The sequence below is a fragment of the Uranotaenia lowii genome, unplaced genomic scaffold, assembly GCF_029784155.1.
Source record: "Uranotaenia lowii strain MFRU-FL unplaced genomic scaffold, ASM2978415v1 HiC_scaffold_8, whole genome shotgun sequence".
In the NCBI taxonomy this organism is placed as follows: domain Eukaryota; kingdom Metazoa; phylum Arthropoda; class Insecta; order Diptera; family Culicidae; genus Uranotaenia; species Uranotaenia lowii.
The window spans coordinates 38,095-57,582 of record NW_026598755.1 but is presented as its reverse complement, the minus strand read 5'-3'; the positions used below and the strand labels follow the sequence as shown (position 1 = coordinate 57,582).

General features: G+C 34.3%; 2 protein-coding genes across 2 annotated transcripts in view; both read right to left on the bottom strand.

The window, feature by feature from the left end:
• The window catches only part of LOC129760879 (protein yellow-like), an 85,291-nt gene extending 71,048 nt beyond the window's left edge, over positions 1 to 14,243 (bottom strand). The window contains exon 1 of the mRNA XM_055758560.1: positions 13,765 to 14,243. The gene's annotated coding sequence lies outside the window, so the exon portion shown is untranslated. The remainder of the gene's footprint in view (positions 1 to 13,764) is intronic.
• LOC129760880 (uncharacterized) overlaps positions 1 to 19,488 on the bottom strand; it is a 72,895-nt gene that overhangs the window by 38,372 nt on the left and 15,035 nt on the right. The gene's annotated exons all lie outside the window — the stretch shown is intronic.

Below are 19,488 nucleotides of genomic sequence, written 5' to 3'. Positions count from 1 at the left end.
CTGATTTTTTTTTCTAAGCGGGCCACCATACTCCTCCATACCAAAAAGCTCATTTGAGCCCCCTGATAATGGACGCTAACTGTTCTCAGCATGTCTAGAAGCAAACAAAAAAATAACATTTAAAACTCAAACGCGGACAAACTTTAATCATGCTGAGAAAGTAAAAAGTATTATATACTACGAGGAAGTATGAAAAAACAAAAGAGAATTTTACTCAATTAATCTCAGTGGAAGAATATTCCTTTGAAGGGATCCATTTTGATGATTCAGGTCCTTCAGCTGATTAGAAAAAATACTTTAATTTATTGAACGTTCCAAAGTTCCAATCTTCAAAGAATCGTAATCAAGGACTGTTATGCTTATAAGAGGTAATCAAAATATCAGAAATATTTATATAATACACTGAGGTTTTTTTTACGCGGTATTTTGTCCCGCGTAAAAAAAACCGCGTAAAAAAACCGCGTTAATTCGAAAATCCGCGTTAAAAAACCGCGTTAATTCGAAAATCCGCGTAAAAAAAACCGTGTTAATTCGAAAATCCGCGTAAAAAAACCTCGTTAATTCGAAAATCCACGTAAAAAAAATTTAATTAAAAAATTCGCGCAATAAAGCACGTTACTAAAAAAAACGCGTAAGAACCATGATTATTTAAAAATTTGTGTACAATGATAGTTTATTTTTAAGATAAAAAGCAAAATCAATTAGATTAATAGAATAGTAGAATATAGTGAGGCTTATTTGACAGTTTTTTTTTTTTTTTTTTTTTGGTTTCCCAGGTGGTAAATTCGAAGAAGGAATTTTACGAATTGTTCCCAATGCACGTCGAGTGCCGTGTCTACATGGGAACAATGGGTCAACTCGTTATATACTCATCCGTATATACATATGCCCTAAACTCCACCTGGGGCGTCAGACTAATTCCCAAACCGGTACCTGCCCTAAGGCAATACTTCGGTAAGGGGGTGTCTAATTCACGCATAGCGCTACTTTCGCAACACTCGCCAAGAAGTTCATATTTTAATTAAATATCATCCTGACCGCCCAACATCATCTTCACGTTGTGGTCCCATCGGCTACGCTGATTGTTTTGCGTAGTTCATTTAATAGCTTCGGACTCTTTAAGCTTAGTTAAGTTAACCTACGTTATCCTGCGTCAATTGCAATTTGCGTCAGTCTCCAACTCCTTTGCAAAGCAGCCATTATCCGGGCGAGCCCATCACTGACTGCCTGCCATGTGTTAATGTCATCACACATCTTCTGCAACATGTTGTCCGCTGACGTTTCTGGTCCGCAGGCGGCGAATATGTTGGCACGTTCCTCTTCAAATCTTGGACAATAGAATACCACGTGTTCGGGTGTCTCGTCCACGTCACCGCATGTTAGGCAGACCGGCGAGGCCGCATGTCCGAACCTGTGGTGATACTTCATGAAGCACCCATGACCAGTCAGGAATTGCGTCATGTAGAAACCCACTTCGCCATGCTTTCTCTCCATCCACTCTTTGATGTTTGGGATCAAACGATGGGTCCACCTCCCTTTTTCCGAGCTGTCCCACAGCTGCTGCCAGTTAGCCATGGAGCTATCTCTGGCTCGTGTTCTCACGTTTTGCATGCCTCTATTTTCATAGCAATATGAGTCCTCCACCAACAAAACCGAGATGGGCATGACTCCCGCTACAACGCATGCAGCCTCCGACGAAACGGTGCGGTATGCACTGATGACCCGCAAATTCATTCGCCTCTGTACACTGTTCAGCTTCTGCTGGTTACACTGGATGTTAAGACCAGATTTCCAGGCCGCCCCTCCATATCGAAGGATTGACGAAACTACACTCGAAATTATCCTTCGCTGACTACTTCGGATCCCCGAGTTGTTCGCCATTATCCTCGTGAGTGCGGCCGTTGCTGTTGCCGCCTTCTTGCACACATACTCAACGTGGTTTTTAAAGCTGAGCCGGTCGTCAATCATCACACCCAAATATTTAAGCTCACGCTTTGATTCGATAGTGCATGATCCAACTGTAATCCTGCCTGTTTGCGGTGAAATCAGACAGGCAGTTTCATGTCTCATGTCTCAGACATGCTCAGGTCTCATGTCTCAGGTGTCATATTCCATGTCTCAGGTCTCAGGTCTCAGGTCTCATGTCTTAGGTCTCAGGTCTCATGTCTCATGTCTCATGTCTCATGTCTCATGTCTCAGGTCTCATGTCTCATGTTTCATGTCTCATGTCTCATGTCTCATGTCTCATGTCTCAGGTCTCATGTCTCAGGTCTCATGTCTCATGTCGCATGTCTCATGTCTCATGTCTCATGTCTCATGTCTCATGTCTCAGGTCTCATGTCTCATGTGTTAGGTCTCATGTCTCAGGTCTCATGTCTCAGGTCTCATGTGTTAGGTCTTATGTCTCATGTCTCAGGTCTCATGTCTCATGTCTCATGTCTCATGTCTCATGTCTCATGTCTCATGTCTCATGTCTCATGTCTCATGTCTCATGTCTCATGTCTCATGTCTCAGGTCTCATGTCTCATATTTCATGTCTCATGTCTCATGTCTCAGGTCTCATGTCTCAGGTCTCATGTCTCATGTCTCAGGTCTCATGTGTTAGGTCTTATGTCTCATGTCTCAGGTCTCATGTCTCATGTGTTAGGTCTCATGTCTCAGGTCTCATGTCTCAGGTCTCATGTGTTAGGTCTTATGTCTCATGTCTCAGGTCTCAGGTCGCAGGTCTCATGTCTCATGTCTCATGTCTCAGGTCTCAAGTCTCAGGTCTTAGGTCTCAGGTCTCATGTCTCATGTCTCATGTCTCGTGTCTCAGATCTCGAGTCTCATATTTCAGGTCTTAAATCTCAGGTCTCATGTCTCAGGTCTCAGGTCTCAAGTCTAAGGTCTCAGGTCACAGATCTCATGTATCATGTTCTTAGTCTCAGAGCTAAGATTTCCCAACTACAAAAAGATTCTAAGTGTTTTCCTTTGAAAAAGTCTTAGAATATTTTCTCTGAAAATCCGCGTTAATTCGAAAATCCGCGTAAAAAAAACCGCGTTAATTCGAAAATCCGCGTAAAAAAAACCGCGTTAATTCAAAAATCCGCGTAAAAAAAGCCGTGTAAAAAAACCGTGTAAAAAAAACCGCGTAAAAAAAACCTCAGTGTATTTGTTTAATTCGTTCCCAAAATGTATCTTTTACAATTTTATGAGAGTTCATCCTTAAAATTGGGCTTCAACCAAGATTGATTGAAAGTAGTCGTTCCTGAAAGTTAAGATGAACCATATCAGAACTGATTAAAATTACGGATTAATTATTTGATAGATCATCAAATTGAGTATTGTTTGTTGAATGTGTAAAAGACCTTTTTCAGAAACGGTAAGCCGAAAAAAAAGTATAACGAATGTTCGCGAAAGAGTCAGTCGATTAACGAATTTTGGCGTTAACGGTTGTAAGTGACGATTTTTCAATTTTTTGAAAGAAGATCGAAAAATCCGACACGCCGGAGAATCGACGTGGAATCATTAGGTGAGTTATTAGTAGGGGAAAGTCGGGTATGACAGAAACTTAAAATTTGTCGAAAATAAGAAATAATGTTTAGAACAATATAATGATTGCACAAACAGGGCCGTATGAAGAACCGACTCATGGAAAGTCTTCCTTTTCTAAAAAAAATTCTATACTCAAACAAACTTAATCTTCCAAACTATTTTGCAATTTCAAAGATTTTAACCTTTGATGAAAATGAATCAAATTTTCAAAAAAAAGTAAGAGATAAAAATCTTCAGATTTTTGGATCAAATTTTCTTGATGCAAACTTGAACCAAATTAATGATTTTAATATGAAGTTTGGCTTTGAAAAAAAAACTGCAAAATTAACACATTGCAAACAATAAACGGGATATCTCGTTTTTTCGCTTGCCGCTAGTATGCTGCAAGCGAAAAAACAAGATATCCCGTATATTGTTCGCCATGTGTTTATATTGCAGTTTTTTTAATGCTAAATTTCATACCATTAAAAAGCGTTATTCAAACTTTATTAATCTATCCGAGTGAATTTTAGGAATTATGTTCGTCAAGTTATGTCGTGAGACGGAATACTATGTAGGGGAGATGGGGGCATAATGGCCACCTTAAGGAAAACGGTTATTTAACCATAGAAAATAGCTATAATATGGAGGTTACATTATTGTTTCGTGTTCAGACACTTGAAAAGCCTATTCCCTAACGGATTGGAACGTGAAAAACTAGATGAAAACGTTGAAAAATGCATTTTAAAAAATTTTGCCTGAAGCTGAAAACCAGCCACTGTGGAGGCATAATGAGACCCCCCCCCCCCTGAGGCAGTATGAGCACCATTAATCAAGGCAAGAAGTGCGTTTTCTGCCGGGGAATCTAGCAGAAAATTCAATTCGATGAAGTCAGGTGAGTCGTGGATTCATCAAACAAAGCAATAACAAAATAATCTAGGTCTGTTTGTAGAATACAAACAATTCACGCACGCTCAAACATTATGTGCTTTGTTCGGAGGATGATGCTACTAGCCGTGTAATGTAACAATAAAAAAATCGATCATGAATTGTAAATGGAAAAAATCACCTCGAACAGAAATCTAACGCTAGTCTTTTGATTACCTCTCCGACACCTCACCAATAGGCTAAATCGTCGGATGAAAACTAGTCAAGGTGTGGCGCTATAAATCAATTTTAATTCGCTGCTAGATTCTACGGCAGAAAATGCTCATTATGCCTCGATAATATGGTGCTCTATATGCCCCTAGTCAACAAATTTAAGTAAAAACGTGTTTTAAAATTGATAAAAGTGAAAAATCAAAAATTTTATGATGGTAAAAATTTAGAAACAATGTGTACATCATGTTGCAGTGCGTACATTATAGATCAAGGTTATTTTAAGATCATAAGAGCTTATTTCGTGGGGCTCAAAAATTATAATATTTTCGTAACTTGAGAACCAAGCTAGTTTTTTTTTTTAATATCTCTGTGAAGATGATAAGGAGATTCCTTTTTTTGTGAAAAATTAATACTATAGGAAGTACGAAACAAATCCTCATGAAAATTTATTTAAGAAAATACGTACTTTCGTAGAAAAGAGTAGTGCTCATTATGCCCTGGGTGCTCGTTATGCCCTCATCTCCCCTAAATAAATAAATACTATTTAAATTATTTACTTTTAATTTTAAACTGTGAATTAAAAATAAAATATGAATTTACAAAGATCTGAATGTGACTCTGAATAAATCTTGGAATTCCATTTCGAAGCTTTAAATTAAGAATTAAGTTTAAGAACTTCGAATTTGAATATAACACAAAATTTTCTCTTTTGTCATACTTGGGAAACATTTATCAAAATATTGAAAATGCATATGATTTCGAAAAACATGATTTAAATTTGATATGAAATGTAAAAACAAATTTGAACCAGGATTACAAAGCAGTTTTTCATTTCTAATCTCTTATGATTATTCGAATTGAAAATCAAGATTCGTGAACTGCATCTTTTTGGAAAAAATATGCAACTCGCCGTTTTTGATATTTTCTGAAAGCTTGTAACTTCAAGTTTCTATGCTCCAAAAATTAGAACGATTATTGAACCCGTTGATGAACTAGAAGCATTTTCGTGGGAGTAAAAAAATTGCGATTTTTCTGAAGTTAGGGGAGACTTGATCCCCTATTGAAGGAGACTTGATTTTTATTCAAGAAGCCCTAATCCTTGTATAAAAATCAAACAAAACCCCAAGATAGAATGTTAATTGACTATTTTGGTCATGTTTGTTCTCATTTCACAATTTATAGCAGACATAAGAAAAAAATTCTATAACTTTGTCTTAACGCAAATAGCATTGCATACTTAAAGGCGCTATTTTTTTTATTATTAAGAGAAAATTAATTATTTTTGCTCTTTTCTTCAGACAATTGTTTAATAAATATTAGTTTTGGATAAATATTAGTTATTTCGTAATCAGCAATCATAACATTCAATTCAGAAGAAGAATATGCCGTTTGGAAGGGGGATCAATTATACACAACTCTAGGGGATCAATTGTACCCATAATCAACATTTTATAAAACTTTTTCTGAAAAAAGTTGAGAGTTTTCCATTACTTTGAAAATATGGCATTATGAAGTTCATTTTACGCTCGAACGATTGATAACATTGGAACAAATATTTTTTTAAATAATTTTCCCATATAAGGAACATTTTAAAGTGATGAAAAAATATCTTCAAGTTACATTTTGTGAAATTTTTCAAACAAAGTTCAATTACTCAAACAATTTTTTTGTTAAATTTTTTTAAACTACAAGCATTGTTATTTTGCTCATTTTGGCACATTTTTCTAGAACATTTGATCTTTGTAAGACATTCCAGTTTCGAGATATAGCTAAGGAATCAAGTATCCCCAGGGATCAAGTATCCTCATTCTCCCCTACAGTTTTTTTTATGAGAATTCTGGAATCAGAAGCTCCGATATGGGTTGAATTTAATTCAAAATTTGATATTTAGACCTGAATTTCGATGAACAAGTTAGAAAATTTTGAAAAAGTGTAGCAAAATTTTGTACTTGGGATGGATTTTTGAGATAAGGTTATTAGTTCTTAGTCTAGATTGTTACTCTTGAAATACCTTACTCTATTATCAGAATTTGGTTCTAAATTTAAGATTTTGAGTGTTAAGTAGAATACCTCGCTTGCTGTTTTGAATCCTGATGGGGGGGGGGACTTTTAACACCTAACCCCCCCCCCCCTTTTCTACGGCCATGAGCACAAATATAATGCAAAGTATCATAATAGTAAACAAATCTAACAAAATTTTGAGAGCGGACAATTTGATAAAATTTTCTCAATTCAGAAAACGTTCCATAACTCACAATCACGTTTTTAATATTTTATTAGACTTCACATTGACAGTGCTGAGGAAAACCAGCGGATTTTGATCAACGGGGTTGTGCAACGAAGGTTTTGAAAAATCATTTTCATGTAATGTTTAAAAATTGAAAAATGTAAAGCGTATTACAATTATAAATGAAGAACATGATTTATATCAGATATAAAAACAGAACATTTTGTATGATTGTTTTTTTTTAAAACGACGAAATTAACATTTGAAAACCAAAATACAAAATGTAGATTAAATATTTAAAGCACAGAAACAGTTATCTTTGGAATAACTTGAGGAAAAGAATCCAAATGAAAAGATCTAGAGTTCTCAAAAGTCAGAAAAATTTTGAAACTGTACATCAGTTACAAAGCTGACGGATGCAAATCGAATCATCGCCGGTCGCGTTATTTTCTTATGCCAATGGTGCTATATAATTGATTACACACGATTGGCATAGAGGCTGAATTTTGGGTGTACACTTATTCTGAACTTAAACTTTCTGGAGACATAAATAGCTCTAAAATAAAAAATCACAAAAAAAATGTTTTTCTATCTCTACTAGATGATTTTATATCTTTAATTAACAGCTAATTTTCAAGAACAGTGAATTCTCTATCATGCATTTTAGAGTGACAAATTTGGGACAGTGATCAAATCGGGTAATTTTAAAAAGCACTCTTTTTAAATAATTCCGTTGGAATTAATCAGAAAACATAATTAATGCGTGATTTAAAACAGTGTAGGGTGTTTGTTTTGTTTGCTATTATTTGATCATTATTGAGTTAAGTTTCTTTTTCATAGGAATACCATAAAATTTTGTTGCTATGTATATTTCATAGATCACTCTGTTTCCATCGGTATTATCAAAAATATTGAATGATCCCCAGAAATTAAAATCCCAATTACCTAATAAAAACACAAAGTATTAAAATACGATTAAAAATGTATTGTCTCAAACAACTTCCAATAAAAAAAAATCTAAACTTACAACTGAAGGAATTTCCTTCTGCTTATTTCGAATACAGCTGTACGGATATTAGACATCATAGTTGATTGGGCTGATGCTTTAGATTACTCGATAAATGACGTCATCTTTGTCTTGAAGAAAGCTCTATTTAGGCTCTCAGAGCCAAAGAGGTACAAGAACATAAAAAGTAGATTTAAAGTGTATAATGTCAACCGTCTTTTCATTTTTGAAACTTTGTTTGGTGATTTTTTAGATTTTTAAGTTTTATTTACAAACTTTTGCGTTCGAAAGATTTTTTTTTCAAATATATGGAAATCGGAATAAAGCTTGTTTTCTCGAAATAAACTATTACACTTAGGTTTTTTATTACACGGCTGTTTTTGCACGTGTTTTTGCCATGGATGATGCGATTCTTCTACACGGCTCCTGCGAATCAACGCGTTTTTTGAGCGAAAATATTCCAAGTCCAATACGTTAACGACAGAACTCAAACCGCGTAAAAAAATCCTTAGTGTACGCTCTTATATCTCAACTTTTCTTCAAGAGTCTAAAAACAAGCTTTTGATCATATAAATGATTTGTTGTATTTTTATATTTATTATTTTGATAGTATTAACCAACTTTATAATTGTTCATATGTGAATATGAAACACTTGTATGAAATCGGACATCTTTTCTATATGTAATTCTTGAGTCGTTATCAATGTTATCTGGCGGTATAACAAGGTTGTCAATTGAGACAATATTAATAAACAATCTTCCCGAAAGGAGAAGGTTTGAATCTGAGTAATTTTACATCAAATAAAAAAGTGACAAAATCGGGTCCAAAAAGGTGACAAAATCGGGGGCAGACATAGTCGATGCGTGAAAAAATCGGGGATTTATTGTACTTATAATGTAGATAAAATGTCCCTGAGACACTCTAAGTTAAAAACGCTTCGCTTTGGCTTCAACAATTTTGATTGTTTTAGAACAGTTATCGATTTCAAAAAGTTCAACACAATCTGGTTCAAATTCATGGAAATTCGGACCAAGCTTTTGAAAATATAACCAACTGATTTTAACATTTGGGGTTCACAGTGAGGAAATTTCAGCCAATAACGAATACACTAGCACGGAAAAAAAAGTATTTTTTTACCATAATCTTCTTTTATTCAACCATATTTCTGATCGTATTCTCGACCAACTAAAAATATCAAACTTTCAACTTTATATGTATACAAAAGATTTTCGGATTGTTTTTGTGTGTTTTAAAATACAAAAAATAGATTATACTTTATCAATATGATTGAGTGCGGTTCAACTATAAATATTATAGATTCTATTACATATATATGATTGAATTTCTCCATTCTATCATAAATATGAAAGATTTGACTATAATTGTATAATTGATTCAATTATATATTGATAATAAATTTACTAAAAAATTATTGATTCGATTATAATTTATAGTTGATTGTGTATTATTGTGTATTATAGAATAAGAAGTAAACTTTATTTAATTCAAAAATAAAATAAGAGAAATGTAGTTTCGGAAGTTAAATATTATTCATCTATTTCAGATGGCTCAGAACCCTTAATTTTGGTTGAAAAATGATAGCTAGCAGAAGAGTAGGAACATTATATTTTTTTAAATTTATTTTTCATTTTTTTGTTTAAACAAACTTGAACTTCCATAACATAACACTACAAGTAGGTTGGCAATCTCGGTCCGTTTTTCGGATCCTTGAAGCAACCATAGTTGATGATCAGCCGCACGTCTGGCTTATCAATTCCCATGCCGAATGCGATGGTAGTTATGATAATTTGAATTTAGGTCTGGAAAAATCGTTCGTGGACTGCTGGAGTTTTTCTTCGTTTTAATGTTTAATATTACCTCCCATATCCAAATGTGCAAGAGTTATTTCTCGTACGACAAAAAACTATGAAATAGTTAAAAAAGTTTCATGTCTCGTGAATGAAAACAAAAACGGCGGCAAGAGAAAAATCTAAACATTGATGCCAGTAAAACCAAATTTATTTATTGTAAAACGCCTCAGATACAATTCAAATTCATTTCACAAAGACAGCCATAAATACATATCTATGTATGATAAAAATTAATAATTTAATAATTAAATTAATAGTTCATTGCTTTGAATCAATTGTACAATTTTATTCGAACGTATCATATCTATAGTTGAATCAATTATACTTTTATAGTTGAATCTATTAAATTGATTGTTGATCAATTATATAACTGTATTCGAACCTATCATAACTATAGTTGAATGAATTACACTTTTATAGATAAATCTACCATACTGATAATTGGTTGCGTGACGTCAATCAGCAGTTCGTTGTTGAATCTATTATCTTTATAGTTGAATGCCTAAATTCAACTTTACAGTTTTCTTTGAACCTACAGTACCGTTCATAATTGTATAGAAATTGAAAGCATGAGCACTGTCACTTCGACTTTGAACATCCATAACTTTTTACTCTGATGATATTTTTTGATCAAATTTTCTGCGTAATATAGATCAACTATAATACTATTGCAACACAAAATTTGAGCTTTCTGACATTTGTGTGGCCTAAGATACAGTCATTCTACGAAAATCGGACTTTTTGGACTTTTACCATTCAATCTGCAATATCTCAGAAACTACGCTACGCATTCTTTTGAAATTTTGCAGAGTGGTTGTTGAAATATAGAGTAAGCATGTCTGAAATTTTTGAAAAGTTCTAGCGATGGTATCAAAAGTTATATGAGGTACAACTTTTCATGCATGAACCTAAACATGAAATTTCTATAGAATTATGGACGATTCCTGAGAACAATATTTTTTCAATCTACAAATCGGTCATAAAAATGACCAAAAGGAGAGATAAAGAAAAGAAAAAATGGGATAGATGATCCATTTGTGTTTTGAAATCAGAATCTCACGTATTGAATTGAGTTTTTGATTGAAATAGATATACTGGTTGTTGAACATAAAATATGGTTTTCCTATGGAAACATTCGTCCATAATTCTATAGAAATCGCATTTTTAGGTTCGTGCCGGAAATATTGTACCTCGCGTAACTTTAAATCCCACCGCTATAACTTTTCAAAAATTTCAGACATGCTCACTTACTACTTAAACAATCACTAAGCAAAGTTTCAAAAGGAAGCAAAGCCTAGTTTCTGAGGTATTCCAGTTTCAATGGCAATGTCCAAAAAGTCAGATTTTCGTAGAATGACTGTATCTTAGGCCCCACAAACTTCAGAAAGCTCAAATTTGGTGATATAATAGTGTGATTGTTGATCTATCCTACGCAGAAAATTTGATCAAAATATATTATCAGAGTAAAAAGTTATGGATGTTCAAAGGGGGCATCCATAAATTATGTAACGCTCCTAGGGGGGGGAGGGAGTAAGCTCGAGCGTTACGAGTTGTGACATAGGGGAGGGGGGGAGGTATGCTCATCGTTACGTAACGATTTTTTTCTTAAAAATTTCAGCTTGTTCAGCAGTTTGTAGCTTTTTAGATGTCATGCAATTTGTGCAGAATATATGCAAACTGATATCAGCTTGAAATTAGTAAACTTCAACAAAATTGAAACTGGTTTGTAACCTTTCCTCTTTAAAGATTTTGAGATAGACTCCATATTTCAAAATATGTGTATTGGATATCCGTGAAATAACCGTTGGAAAACCGAATATTAAGTACATTTACCCCCAAGAACTCAATCCAATCTTAAAACGGAAATATTACAATTTTCTCAACTGATTTAAAAAATGCAATTTTGACTATTCCGACGAAATTACTAAGTGGAGTATATTTTGCATAACAATTTATGCTGCTTGAACAGAATAAAGTAAACAAGGTAAATCATCATTTAACAGGCATAGAGCAACTCGTAATAAGACACTTAATTTCTCTTATCAGAGAGTTATCATCAGTACTTAAGAAGCGATTTGGATAGCTATTAATTCCGTTTTGAAGAACGTTAAAACTTTTGTGTTAAAATCTTTTTTTTTTCTTTGAAAATGAGTTTTTTAAAACATGATAGGATCGAAGGGGGGGGGGGGGGGGGGTAATTATCAGTGTTACGTAATTTTCATAGGGGGTACATCGAAGCGTTACGATTTGTGACATATGGGGGGAGGGGGTCAAAAAAGTGCATTTTTTGCGTTACGTAATTTATGGATGCCGCCAAAATCGAAGTGACAGTGCGCGTGCTTCCAATTTCTATACAATTATGAACGGTACTGTATCATATCTATAGTTGAATCAGTTATACTTTTAAAGTTGAACCTATTATATTGATGGTTGACTGCGTAAACGCATTAATCAATTTGTGGTTTATCTATTATATTGTTATTTGAATGCCTTAAAAGCAAATAAATTTTGATGACTGATGATATAATTGAAACAACAGTCGTCTTTTTTCTCCGTGAGTTTATAAAATTACAAAAAACGTGAACTTCATTGACCGACCCTTATTTTTAGTGTCAAACCGGATGCTGAATCCTAGAATGAAATTTAAACAGTTTTTGAGTGCTGCTTTAAATGATACATTTTGTGTTCTGGTCGCAAATTGTCGTCCGAAACGGAATGCGATATTAAATACGTTTCAGACGACAATACAAATTTTTCTTTCAATGTAATTAGTCAATTAAAAAAAGAAATTTATGAAAACCAGTTTATTTTGCACAGTCTTTACTTGTTTTAGTTTTGTGGTTTTTATATTTCTCAATAAAATTTGCTATACGCTTCATAAATTTGTTTCCAGAAAACACTATAGTTTAACATAAACGGTAGGCATCTCATTCAAACTACTCAATTTTCATCTGTCACCTGCACCAGCGATGTGTAAATAAATAAAATTATTTAAATATCAATCCATTCAAGTTGAATAGAAAATCCACCCGCACCACGGCTGGGATTTACTTCCAGAATCCCTCAGTTACAACACCTATCGACAATTTTCCATTAGTTCAATCATTTATCATTCGAGATGTTTATAGCCGCGTGTGAATTGTTCCGTATCAATCGATAGAGACGGCGACCGACCCGTGAGATCTTTTGGCCGGCGGCGGGGCGAGAGCCATCTATCTGCGGATCTCGGACACAAGCGCCAAGGCGGGGGTCACCCGGCTAGTCGGCGCAAAACGGCTCAGAATCGTGACGGTGGATAATGAATATGCATAGAGAAGCCGCTCCGCGCGTACCGAGACGACACATCGCAACCGGGTCCATTCAAAACGGGAAACTGCCCCTGAGTTGCCGGAATGAACTTTGCCCAACTAGTACGTCCTCCAATCAATATGGAAGACGCGCTCGAGGATGTCCGCTAGCCTAGAATCTAGCACACATAGTTCACAGCAGCAGATAGCTGGGTATCATTAACCGAAAATAGCCGCTGAGGAGTGCCAACAGGGAACCACACCCGGATTTTTTGCTCTTTTCCTATTTGTTCGGCGGCAATCTTCTCAAAGTTCTAGCTCAAGTACCTTACGAGGGTATTCACACAGGCGAGTGCGAGCAGCAAATTTCATCACCGGTAGTGGTTGAGAATGGATGGCCACTTTCTGCGTGTCGAAAGCACTTCAACACGTCTCTCACGCTAATCGTGAACACGAGTTTTAGCGCTTTCGATGAACGAACGCAATCCGGAAGTAGTTTCCCACTCTCTTCTTAGCTATGAACATCTCGATGAAAGAACCACTTGAACATCATATTATGAGCTAGCGTCAACACAAACACTCTTGCTAGAGAGAACTTCCAAAATAGTCCAACACGGGTCCAGAAGAATCTGACGCTTCTTCGAAAGTATAGAAAAACAGGAACCAGAAACCCAAAGAACCGGAAGGAAGTTTTCTTAACCCCCCTTAAAGCCGTCCCAACTTCCGGCAGCTTTCATCATAATCAAAAGCACACTTACGGCAGATTTTTTTGCGGCTCCTCCAAGAAAAACGGGGGTGGTCGGTGGCTTGGGTTGTTCGTCTTCAGCAGTTGCTCAAGCATAAAAGTCGGTATCACTTAGCCCAACAACAACTGCCAGAGCTACTATCTCGAGAATCACTCAGACAATTTTCTTCTTCACACTTTTTTTTCCTATCCACTCTTTGATGTGCCTCACTCAAAACGGATCATTCATCAAGCCCATTGACGAACAGGGAGGGAAAAAATATTTAATTGAGCAAACACTTTCCACGTGATGGAAAAATTGCCGTAGTCCTTCACAATCAAAACAAAGACTCACACCCCGAGGAGAGTCACTTTAATTTTCACGAGAAAATTAATCCCAAAATTCTTGGAGTGTTATTTGTTTTTCAATCAATTCACGCTTCCCCCAAAACATAAAAAAGCACGATTCTTTCAACGATTGTTCAGTAAAAAAATGGTTGCTGCCCGTAGATCGTCCAGTTGTGAACTGAGCGGCATCAGCGATCGCCGAGTCGTTGATATATGGAAAGAGATAGCTTAGAAGCAGCCATGTATTACCCTCCTAGTAGGTAGGTTGTCGAGTTGAGATATCACAGGGCATCATTCAGGGCCTGGCAGCGTTTGGAATATCGTACAATTTGTGCATCGATTTGCTCTCACGGCGCTTCACGCCGCGTTCACAGTATTTTGTTGGTTGATTCTCGCTTTTTCGCGGGTGGAGGTGATCAATTAGAAGCCTCGGGCTTGGGCGGACACACTTAAAGCAGTGGCGTCTTAATTAGCGGGGTAGAGTTGGTTTTATTGTGATCGTTTGATTTTTTAGTTGAAAATTATTTTGAAGATCACTTCTCAAATTCATATGAATATATGAATACGCAAGTTTTTGTTTGATACTCTGTGTGTATTTATATTTACAACCGCGTTTGTTTTTGGCAACATTCGATTTTGGCAACACTCGATTTTGGCAACATTCGATTTTGGCACAGGTATTCCGGCATCCGTGTATATACCTGGTGATACGGATGAAAACTTTTTCGTTCCATCCGTTGAAATATGAAAGATATTTTAATTAATGTATGTATGGACATGAAACGGCGAACCCAGTATCCAGAAGGTGGTAAAGGCTGGCCGGATACGCTGGGCGGGACATGTTGCGAGAATGCCGGACGACTGTCCTGCAAAACAGGTGTTCGCTACGAATCCGGTAGGAACAAGACGAGCGGGGGCGCAACGAGCGAGGTGGTTAGACCAAGTGGAGCGTGATCTGGCGAACGTGGGGTGCCCAAGAAATTGGAGAACGGTTGCTATGAACCGAGTGAATTTTAGGAATTATGTTTGTCAAGTTATGTCGTGAGACGGAATACTATGTAAATAATAAAAAAATGGACATGAAACAGATAACAATTGTACATTTATAACAGACGAGCAACAATCAATGGACTCCTAGCCGTTGGACTAAAACGAAATCGTCAAAAACAACAGACAGCAAAGTGAATTACAACACTACATTTCATAATTATTAACAACGTTAACAACAATTATTTGTAATAAAACTTCTAGTTCTCTTGAAAAAGACCATCAAAACTGGTCGAAATGTCTGGTCGAAATGTCTGGTATTTCAAAAACCACCGTTGTTTGATCTACATGCAAGACCGAAAAAGCCAAAATAAAATAACCATATATTTAGTTATTTTAAGCTTGACAATCTCAATAACTCTTATGGTTTTAAGCCATATCAGGGAATTTTATATTGGCAGCCCAAGGAAAATTATATCATGCAATAAACCTGAAATTTTTTTAATATAGTCAAAGCAACTTGTTAAGATGAAAAAGAAATATTTCTTTCTCAAACCTTTTCGGATGAATTTTGGTAATACCATTCTGAAAAGTCATACAATCGGAATGAGACATCCTTCAATTTTTTTGATCATTTTTAGAAAATGTTTAGAATTCATCTAGTGTTGCTAGGAATTGAATGCTTTAAATTTTGTGATTTCAAGTGAATTGCATCACTATCATAAGAACGAAATGGAAGATCAGGAAACGTTGTAAAGCACCTCTACCTGTCATGCTCAGTGGCTAAACAAAGGTTTCCAATTTCCCGGTTTTATTCGGGTTTGCCCAGATATTTGAAATAAAATTTAAGAACAGTCCGGCCCGGTCTGGTTGCCCGGATTTCATTAAAAAGCTCGGATTTGGCCCGGATTTTTCACGTAATTTGGCAATTTTATTGTCAATTTTTTTTTCATTTTGCTACTAAAACAAAAATTTTTGAACAGATTTTGCAAAAATAATCATGAAAGGATTTTTCGAAAATTAAAATACGATTTCAAATTTATTTTTGAATTTTGATGGAAAAAAAATTATCTTTCAATGCTTTTTTCAATAAATTCTGATTGCTTTGAATTTATATTCTAAAAATTCAGAATACATTTGTTTTCATTCAAGATTTCAAATGCTAAGAGAAAAATTATCAAGACATAGAAAATAAAAACAAATAATAAAATTTAATCCCTTTTTTTAACAACGTGTATTCAAAGATAAAATACAAAATAATAGAATTTTCCACGTTAATCGAAAGTTTAATATTTCTTTTTGTATAATTCTCACAGTGCTCATCTCTATTCACTTACAGAAAATTGAAACCAAAAAATGACACAAATTTCGATAACATTTTCCAACTTTATATTGATTGAAAAGTGTTGCTGTAAAAAAAATGATAAGTAAATATTTTTGGATTGTAATGTATCTGTTCAACTCAATTCTGTTAATTCACAATAAGATTGAATCGGTACATTCAATGGTAGGTCAGAAGAAAAGCCATTCTTAATAATTTCAAACTACATTGATTGAATTTTCATTATTCTTCAGATGTTCCTGTTTTTTTTATTTCATATTTCCCGACATTCATACTTAAAGAACGTTTCGAAATGTTTAAATGCAGGGGCAAAGACAAATCGAGAAAATCTACCAATTTTGAGGAAAAAATTATTCATTTTCTTTTGGAATCATTATATTTTTGAATACATGACCAAATTAAAGTTTTTAAACAGGAGTGACGACGAAACTATGTACGTCCATACCTTAATTGAAACATTATGGATTTAGTGTTCTTAAGTTAGCGGAACTGAACATTAGCGAGCTCACTGAAAATTCAGCGAAAAATAAGTTCACTCTTCAAATGTTTTCTGACTTATTGAAGATTAGCAGATTTCCGTTTTTGTGTCAAACACTGCCAGTTTGGGATTATGAATTTTAAACTAGATATTTCCAATTGAGGTGAGCTGAATAAACTCAAAAATATCTAAACTCGATTGTCGAAGCATTTTAGTTCTGGATTTTTTACCTGAAACGAATATATCCCATGACACTTTTATCCACTTATGGAGGAATCATTGTTTCAATATCAAATATCATATCAATATCAACAAAGTTTGCCGGGTCAGCTAGTAACTTATAATGTTTTCAGTAGGTGAAATGTTTTTATCAATAAATTGATTGATCATAAGATGTAATTATTGAAGTTAACGAAACACAAATAATCGATTTCAGTTCGCATTATTCTTTTCTAAAGCAATTTAAAGATTTTTTCTTGATGTAAAATCATGTTCAATGTTAATTTTATAGTGTACAATTTGGATTTTATGGGAATTTAACAGTCGTTATCTATTATGTCAATTTTAAAGAACTAAAAGGAAATTTCATCAAAAAATAATATGCAAATTTCAATTTTTGATCTTCATACCTTTGATTATCTGAAAAGTTAATCTTTTCGAAAACTATTTTAAAATTTGCTTAACTTAGACTTTTAAAGTGTGTTTCCCGAAATCAACTTTATGGGCAGATAATCCTTTCTTTTTCATATGTAGAAAAACCTAAATCTGAGAATCATCCAAAATCATTCATTTAGACCATAGGTCGGCAACCTGCGGCTCTTTAGCTCACTGCGCAAAAATTGCGATAATTGCATCTTGTAACCTAGCTCACGGATTTTTGTAGCTGAAAGGACCAAATGGTAAAATAGCATTTAAGAAGCCTCATTTCTCGCTTTTCCCTTTTCCAATCATATTGATTGAATTGAAATTGAAAATTTTAATGTGTCTGAATAAAGATACTTCATTAGCACCCAGATTGCCCGGTTTTAATCGAGATTGCTCAGATTTTCAATGAAAAAATTGAGAAATGCCCGGTCCCGTCCGTAATATTTATCGAAAAAAAGGCCCGGATTTTCCCAGGATTATTCACAATTTTTAAGAAATTCCAAATTTTCAACTTGTTTTTGTGAAATAAGTTCGCATTCATTTTTTTTATTGTGAGATAAGATTTGAACGCCGCTGATGTGCCTTGATAAAAATCATTTCTCATGTGTTTATTTTTAGCTTTGCCCTTGCCTTTTTATGGAAAATACGTAGATTTTTGTTGGATTGGCCCGGATATTAAATGGTTTGAGGTTTAAAATTTAGAAACCCTATGCCCGGATTTTCTGACCTGGGTACGTACAGAAATAATCATGAAAGTTTATACAATTTTCCCGTTTGTTTGAATAACGTGCCGCTATTTAGCCTACCTCCATTCTGATACCTGCATGAATTTCATTTACAAAACATCCAAAACTCAGAATTGAGAATAATAAATTAATACTTGACAACTTTTCAAACTTAAATAAGCATTAAGATTGAATGAAAATTTCAATTCTAAAAATCTGTTTGAAAACTTAATCACAGGCTAAATATTAACTTGTAATTATAAACTAAATTTACGTTAAACCCCGAAGCAGTTTTTAATAATTAAATTGTTTTTATTATTTAAGAAAAGGTGAACCTTTGAGTCTTTGTACATCTAAAATTTTAAGTGAGATTCTTGCAGCCAATATTTATCAAGAGCACACAAACTTTGAACGAAGTTTAACTAACGGACATGTTTTTTTTTCATTTTGATAAGGAGATAAAGATTTTTATAAATTTTTAATCAATATTCTTGAACTGATTTTGCCAGTTGAAATTTACTGTTACCTTATTATATAATATGTGTATCGAATTTTTCTATGAAGCCTACAAAATCACATTATTACAGATTTAAACTGGTCAAACCACAGATTTTTTTTCCCAGTAGTCAAAGCTTTGTCAAGAATTGATAAATAATATTCAATGTATTGAGTTTCATTTTTCATTCAATTGGACGCACATTACTGAAGAATCGCATGTGAAACTCACATAAAATGAGGTTCTGGAATTTTGAAGATGCATAAAATTCTGAAGACACGTTCGCTTGATGTCATGAATTTTGAAAATTATACCAGTTATCTGGAGCCAAATTTTTGATAATTGAAATTTTCGGCTGCGTAAATTTGAGTTGAATTTAACCCCACACTTCTTAATTTTGAAAGGATAAGCTCAATCTGGGGAATGTCATAAAAAATAGCTTGAAAATTTCAAGAAAATTTATTTCCCTTTAATTGTTATTTCAATAGCTTTTCTCTGTCGAATAAATTATAAATGTTCTGCTTATAAGAGTATGTTCAAATTTTTCTATTCATAATTCTGCAGAGTGTTGATTTAAGCTTTATATGGATTTAAAATTTTCTTAACTTAATATTTGCCAACGAATGATTTGAAATCAAACCATGTTCGAAGAGCAAACGATTCAGAAGAGAATCCATATCAGAAACAAATTTGAAAGAAATATCCAAGAGTTAGAAGAAAACTCTAATAGTAAAATT